Genomic DNA, 8,582 nt, shown 5'->3' on the forward strand with positions numbered 1-8,582 from the left:
CTCTCTTATGCAAGAGGTGTATGCCTTTGGCTACCTCTTTTTCATTTGGCAATGTATATCTATTATAAACTTACCTCTCACGTTGGGTCAAACGTGTGTCATCCTTCATCAAGAATCCCTTTGACCTAGCAATAGGGGGAATGTATGCATTCTTGGTCACCTTCCCTTATTTTGGTAGAAGATGTTATGTTTGTTTAAGAACTCCTCCTAGAGGTAGATGTCTTTTGAAAAAATATATGTTCTCCTCCAAGGATCCTCTTTACACTTGTTGCAAGATATCTTCTTTTCAACTATTTTATCCTTGCTTGTAAGAGTATTGCCTCTTTAGCTTGGATTTATGAACATTGTTGTCTAAAGGATATCTCCTTGGTGTTGAAGGTGGGTATCCTTGTTTCTAGATTCCTTAAGATATCAACATAGGGCTATATTGACATCTTAAGGGGAAGCGGGGGGGGGGGGGGGGGGGGGGGGGACGCATATATATTGCCCTCTTTGTACTATATTGTACCATATTGTTGCATGTCTTAAACGGGGTGATCATTCTCAAAACCAAAGAAAACAAACTTTTATACGAGATGCTTCATGCCTAAAACTAGACACAACATTGATACATGTCTTAGATGTGGTGCACATTTCTAAAACCAGAGAAAAAAAACTCTTACACGGGATGTCCTTGAAACCAGACATATATTTATCTTAAATGGGATTGCACATTCTCAAAACCAAAGGAAACAAAATCTTATATGAGATGTTCCCGAAACCAGACTTGCCCCTTGGCATTTGCATTTTCATTACATGTCTTAAACAAATTAAAGCATGATCGAAACTAGAGAAAACAAACTCTTATATGAGTTGCTATATACTTGGAACCAAACATCACTTGCACACACACACAAGGATGAGTGGAACTAGCAAAACGCAACTAGACTATTCCTACTCTCCTTCCCAACATGGATCACCTAGAAAAACACATCTAGAATGTGTATCCATGTCCTCTCTCTTCTTCTCACGGATCACCTAGAAAAACACATCTAGAATGTTTATCCATGCTTCTCTCTTTCTTCTCATGAGCTCGTAGCTTTTCTATTTGTAGTTCATGGATAATGTGTACTCTTTCTCTTTTACGTGATCACTTGTATTCTTGAGATGACATTTTTCAAGGATGATATTAGTGGTTGAGACATTTTGATATCGAGTTCTCTTCGGTTAGTTGACTTGAGGTCTTGTTTTTAGTCTTTAGCTTTTGTGTCTTTTGCCTTTTGTCTTTGTTTGTCTTTTTCCCTTTATTTTTGTCTTGTCTTATGTGCCCTTGATGTGTTTGAGTTAGTTGAGATCCTAAGATTGAGGGCTTAGTTCCTTGAAATTAGTGATGTATTATACTCCTTGTGATTGTGCTCCTCGTTCCTTCTCTCTTTTATCTCTTTCATCTACTTTACCGTGAGTATTTGCATAGGCTCATAAGTGGAGGCTAAATGTAGCATCGTAAATTTTCATTGAGCCAATTTACACATCATGTTTGTGCCCCTACTTTAGCATGTCTTCCTCTCATCTCCTATCTGGGTCCATTCAGTGCCTTAACTCTGTTTTTGATGCCATATACACTTGCCAATAGATTTATTGGAGTGTTATCCTTCTCCCTGGGGCTTATTGAGGTCCCTGTTTGGGACCAAATCACCCAGTAGCTTGATCCCCCTTGGTCAGGCCCCATTTCAAAGTGTGAGATGGGTCCTATCTCCCTAGCGGGAAATGAAATTTGTGGCTCAACATGACTGTTGGAGGTTGGCATAATTGGTAAAATGACCTAGAATCTCATATATAAAGACATTTGACCAACATAATTTTATCCTAATGATTTGAAGTCTCCATCTCTAAGAAATCAAGTGTTTGTGCATTCATCATCAAGCATTTTTCAGAGGTCTTTAAGGTTGCATATCTTTCATTCAACCATTGTGGAGAAAAATTACATCATTCATATGCAAGCATTTGTGTGTGATTAGGGTTTTGTCACGTTCATGCCATTTCATACAACATATGTGATTACATTCAAGAAGCAAAGCATCATTATCAACAATTGCAGATCTAAGGTATACCTTTCCATTATTTATTTCAGTATTTGCAATATTTCATTCAAGGTTAATTCCTAAATCGGGGTTTGACTTAGGCAAACCCTGGTTCCCAACCTATTTCCCTTCTCTAGTGTGTGTAGAAACAGGTATAAAATAACGATATTTAGAATTGGATTTATTTACAAAGACGAACAGGTTCCCCTTTGGACGATAAAAAGTGCGGACGACCAGAGCAACGGGCATTCTAGTCCTAACATTTCAAAAGCTTCTTCTGGGAACATATCCAAATACTCTTACATAGCTCAGATCCATGTTCATTCGACAAGTGTAGCTGATCGTTTGCACATAATTACTCTAATTCCAACACATTTACCCTAATGTCAACATTTCAACAATTCCACATAAAAGAGGGTATCAATTTCCAATTTAGTGAATCCAATAGAATTCTCAGCCCTATCCTTTGCTGATTTGTGGCTAGATCTCTTGGGTTCACCCCTCTTTAATGTAGTGGTTCCTAAGCCTAAAATTAGTGGTTATTACCTTGATTGGATGAAAGCCCTAATTTTTCACCATTACAAGAACTTATCTATCATGAGGTTCTAATTTGATCTTTTTGATATTGAAAATTGAATTTAAATTAGTATGTTATGTTTCAAAATTTGAAATTTGTAATGGTTTTGTTTAGCATACGTATTGGTATATGACATTCTAAACTTAATTCTATTTTTTAGCTACATATGTATACATACATACAATAAATGTACCGAAAATGTACCCAACCTCTAAAACAATTTTGGCCATATTGGTGTTTTATACTTGCATACCCATTCCTATTCCTGTACCTGATTTGGCAACTTAGGATATAACAGTCAGTTGGGACGGTTTGAAAGAATTATGAGCATAATCTTGTATCCTATAAATAAAGTTGAGTGTTGCTTCCTCCGTATCTATGGTGTATTTTTGTAACAATGTTTTTAGGATGGAGCCATCTTGATGGTTCTGGTGAGAAACTACCTTAGTTCAAATTGATCATGATTGACAATCTATTGGTATTTCCCCATCATAAGCTTTGTCACTTGTCTTCATTTAGGCTAGGCAATCACACATGGTTCAAGCTTTCATCAATGGTCACAGTTTCTAAAATATCTTATTGATGATCGGTTGAATATTTAGTGGGTATACCTATAAGAAAGAGATCAAAGATGTAAAGGACCATATTGCCTGCATCATGTAGGAGTGAATTCCTACATTGGCCCAATCAATTGGTGCGCATGTTAGACCATTAGTCTCCTTTGTATGGCAATGTGTTCCTCTAAGAGATGAGCCAACAACACTAGTGTAGTAGAGACTACCTTATCTAACTATCAAACAAAACAACACCCATTTATGTATGATGTGTTTTATGCACCACTATGCATGGAGGTGCCCAAAGCCAGTGTGGTGGTCCACCAACCACTTTTGGCAAGCAGTCATGTCACCAACACTATTGCTCACATAGAGTGCTTTGGTTGCTTTGTAATATCCCTATATAAATATTAATATATAATCAATTATCTTATTTCTCATCTTATTAATTTATTTATGATATAACCAATTTCTTCTTATATTTGTATATAATCAATATCTAAATATTAATTTATAAACAATGTAATATTTAAAATTAATTTGTAATGTAATAATTAATATTAAATAATATAATAAATTAATCCCTAGTATTGAAGTGTTGTTTTAACAGTTATAGTCAATAACATTGGGGATGAAGTTGTTTCCAAAGAGGGACAATCTACATCCAATCAATAGGATGATCCCAATATTTGGTAAGGATCAATGTCACATAAACTTTGAGAAAATGGTCCCAAGATAGGGTAAGGGCTTGGATCCGTAAACTTTGAGGGAACCTATTGTATTTTGGTCTCTAAGCGCTTTGGTAACATAGACATCCTCTTCTTCCTTAGAACTGAAGTAGTAACAAAGGTTGACCATCGCATTGAGAATTATGGATGATAAAATTAATTATCTAGTATGATAGAATTAATTATCTAATATGGTAGACGAACAACTCACTTATTAATAATTGATAAATTAATTCACAGATTTGATTCATGTTAAGATAGATTTGTCTCTTAATCAATTTAATTTAAGTCATTAAGTATATTGAAATAGATTAATTATGATTAAAACATGCCTAAACCTAATAGAAGGCATTACATGCTTCAAGGTCATTATGAAGGCTTATGATAGGTGGTGTTGTATCCTTGGTTGTGTCAATATCTCTCAATGACAGGTTTTGGAGATGCAATGTGGCAAAGGTGTTGTTTGTTGTCCTTGGTTTCAATCATTGTGCTTAATAGTAGTGAATGAATTATGTATCTTCTTCCTTATCTCAATTGTATATGTCAGGATATGTGTAGCAACTTCAACTTGGTATTTGATCTATAGTATTGGTAAATTAGTGTTCTTAGCTTTAGTTTTAGTGCTCATGTCTAGTATTTCTTGCTTGGCATTTTCTTGTGTTTTGGTGTTTTATGCAACCAATGAGACATGGATTGAGGAAATGTCCATGGTGGGCTTGGGAGTGGATTGATTTTTGTAGACATTCATGGGTTTTGTATGATCATTTAAAAATAAGTTTTTTGGCAAGCGGAAATAGGTGAGTCCCACCTTGTATCATGAACTCTTTTCTTTGTATCTTGTTTCATTTTGTTCTTTTTCCTATGCACAAGAGAGTTTTTCATAATTAAACATCTTTTACCATATCAAGTCTTGGGAATTAATCAAGGGTTGGTTCTAATGAAAGAGCATAGTGTAAACAGTGAAAGACTATTAGATATGGGTGATATAAACAAAGACAGTAAAGAAACAGGCACCAACAACATAGTAGGTCAGAATGAGGTAGTAGGATTAGTGGATTTTACTGTCAGCAGTGTGGAAACAATAGAGAAGATTCAAGGAGGTAGGTAGGCTTAAAGGCCTATGATGGGACCGTTACCTCAAGGGGTTTTTTAATCCCTTTTAACTTCTCAATTCACCTCCTAGTGGGATAGTCTGCTCTTCTATACCCCAATTTCAATGCTCATACATGGGAAACACGTAGTATGTGGGGGGATGCATGCTAGGATACCCTCAGAATAACCCATCAAACACAATGGAAAGGTGTGTCTACGTAAATGCAAAATAGGATTAAGGGAATTCTAAGGCATAGGTAGATTTGAATTTAAGTGAAGCATACAAAGAAGATTAAATTTGCAATCTTTTTACAGAAAAATATGCATAAGGATTTGATAGACACAAGAGAAACCCAACAAGAACAAAATCAAGTTGAAGGAAAGGAAAAAGTGGACTCAATGTATCACATGGTATCAGTACTAAGCAGCTTGAGGTTGAAAATCACCCAACAAATTTAAAAGAAAGGGCTAAGATAGATTCATGTATTCATATAGTCCTACTTCAACATGGCTAATGTGGTCTCTAAATTATACATTAATGAGTTAATGATAATGAAAAAGAGGCTTCAAACCCTTTTGTAAAGGGATCAATATGAAGACATCAAATTGAAGGTCACAAAATTGAATTGGCAGTTAACAAGGGAGGACAAAATGTTCAAAGAATAGGTAAATAAATTGCAAATAAGCATGGAAAAAGGTGAGCAAGAATTGTTTTCGATAAGGTAGGTTTTAGTTCAAATTGAAATAGGAAAAAAAGTCAAAAGGTTAGAAGGAAGTAGCAATTCACAAATAAAAGAGATCCAATCAACAATGGACAAAATGGAGATAAAAGAAAACCAGCTAAGAGAGAAAATAGAGGAGGGCAAATCTTGGGCTCAAGTACTTAAGAGTTTGTTAGACATAAAAATATAATAGAAAATCAAGTTAGAAGGTAGATAAGAGAAGAAAAAGATAGGAATAATAGGGCTGTGAACATCATTATTAAAGGGCTAAATGGCTACAACGAGAAATAAATCACATAAGAGCTAGTAAGATATTTCATTAATGATAAACTACAATGGTCAAGAATCATTAAACAAGAAAGTAGGATTGCAAAATGGATAAGAGATAGTAAGAACAAGCACATAAGAGTTACCTTCAGGAACCTATGAGATAAGAACATGATTTTAAGGAACAAAAGGTTCCTTAGAGGTACACAAATATACCTTGACAAGGATCTAACCATCATACAACAAGATGAATGGCAAGAAGAGTGGGAAAAAATAAAAGCAACAAGAGATGCAAGAAAATGGGCTTGGTTACAAAATGGAAAAGCTCAAGTCAATGACAAAATGATGCACCAAAAATAGGAATTTAGGCCTCCTAGGAATACTTGATAATAGTAAGTTTGAATTGTAGAGGATATCCATGGAGAAGAGCTAATGGGTCGGGGGCCATAGCAGAAGGAAAATACATTACTATTCTTTCAAAGAGTCACATACATGATGGATGTAAGGTCCTATAATTTGAAGGGTATTAAAAAGTTTAAGTTTGGAATGAGATCATAGACAGTGGTTAAGGTAGGTTGGAGTCATAATTCTAATAAAAAAAACTTGGAGTAAAAATATAAAAGTGGAGAAAGAAAACCCAAACAAACAATACATATGGCTTAAAATAACTGAAAATCAAGTAACAATAAGACTAGCTTCTTACTACTTCACTCCTAAAGGCTTCAAATCCTATAAGAAAAGGAATATAGATCATGAAAATCCTTTTGCCCCCACTAAAAAATACATTTCTTGTTAAGTGACATGGGAGAAGTTTTAATATGGGTGACTTTAATGCTAGGATTGCTAGCATTCAAACCATCAACTTGAAAAGTAAATTCAAGGAGATAGGCGACCCATTATGGTTGGCAGAAGAGAGTGACCAACTTTGGGAAAGGACCTTGCAAGATAGTAAATGTAATGTCGCTCACTTTAGGGAAGAATTATTAGGGCTATGTAGTGTATACAACTTGGTTGTTTGCAATGGTATGAAAGGATGGCTAAATTTAGGAAGCATTACTTGCAAAACCTACAATAGGCAAAATGTGGTAGACTATCTTTTACATAGTGTAGGTTTATGTGTTGTTTCAAAGTGAGAGAAAATAAGAGATAGGTGTTACAATTAGAAGAGACTAAGGGAGACTATGCAAAGCAAGAGGGCAGCTAAAAGGAAATAGCCAACACGTGAAGAATGAATGTGTGTAGGGAAGATTGTGTAGGAAAAGAAAGAGGTAGCTTGGTAAAATAAAACAAAAACAAGAAAAGAACATTTCCAAGGGAAGGTTCGTAGAGCCAAGTAGGGGGTTTTTGGATGAAGGCACTCAAATTTATGGCAGAAAAGGCAATAAATGAGATATGTTTACCAATTGAAATTAGGCAATAAGTTGTTATCTTAATTTTGGATTTGATAATTTTGTGTGGAGAGTCATTTATGAATTATATTTGCAAATAGAAAGCATGAAGATGAAATAATCAACTAGAACAAAGTATAGCCTTGAGCATGACAAAGACTTTTGAAGAGTTGGAATATAAACTATATTTACTTGCATTGTTTATGTTTTCGTTAGTGTGGTATAAATATGGATCATTAATTATATTTTATTTTATAGGACATTATAATGTTCAATAATCTTAAGATACCCAATCTGTGTCGACATTGTACCCTGTCACACTCTTTCTCTTATGGACTATAGCTTTTCATTAAGCTTTATCACTATCCATGCTTAGGAACATTCAATATTGGCCCTCTTTTAACTCTGTCCTTGAACCCACTATTGCTCGTAGATATTGTCGTTACATCATAGACAAGATATCCTCTTCTTAATTTACTAGTGACTATCTTCTTTGGATTGTCTTACATTCTTTGGCTAACCTTTCAACTTTATATGTGTCCTTTATCTCCCTCTAATAGGACTCAAGACTTACTCCTTACTATAAAATGTATGTGAAGATTTCTTTAGGTTCTTTCTCAAGTTTTTAGACATACCTTTTCATTATATATCTTGCCTTATGGTAGTATTCCATGTGATCACATTTCTTTGAGACATTTATTAAAATAGTCCATGTGCCTTGTCTTTATCTCAAATCTTTGAATACATGTCTACTACAGAAATTACAACTACAACATCTAATGATATTTCCTTTTCTATTATGATTTGATGGATATTTCGTTGAAGCTCTATTTCTATTATCTTTCAAAGTTATCAACAACTATACCTTTGTCAAAAGATCTCAGCATTTACAATTTCTTCGTACTCCTTGTTATTTTCAATGTATTCTTAATGAAAGGTGTTGTTATCATCTACAAAAAAACTATTCTCCTCTTCTCAACTTATTCAACCTTTCTAATAATCTCATGATTATGACAAGTATTGATGATATTGTATTTGACTATTGGTATCCTACCTCGCTATTTAATGATATACTTTTCTTTCCTTTGGTTTCAAACCTTCTGACCTCTTCCATTTATTTTCTAATTGTACATTTGGAATGAACATCTCTAACTGACATTTATTTTTCACTAAGTATAGTTTTCATGTCATTAT

This window comes from Cryptomeria japonica, chromosome 3 (genome assembly GCF_030272615.1).
Source record: "Cryptomeria japonica chromosome 3, Sugi_1.0, whole genome shotgun sequence".
In the NCBI taxonomy this organism is placed as follows: Eukaryota; Viridiplantae; Streptophyta; class Pinopsida; order Cupressales; family Cupressaceae; genus Cryptomeria; species Cryptomeria japonica.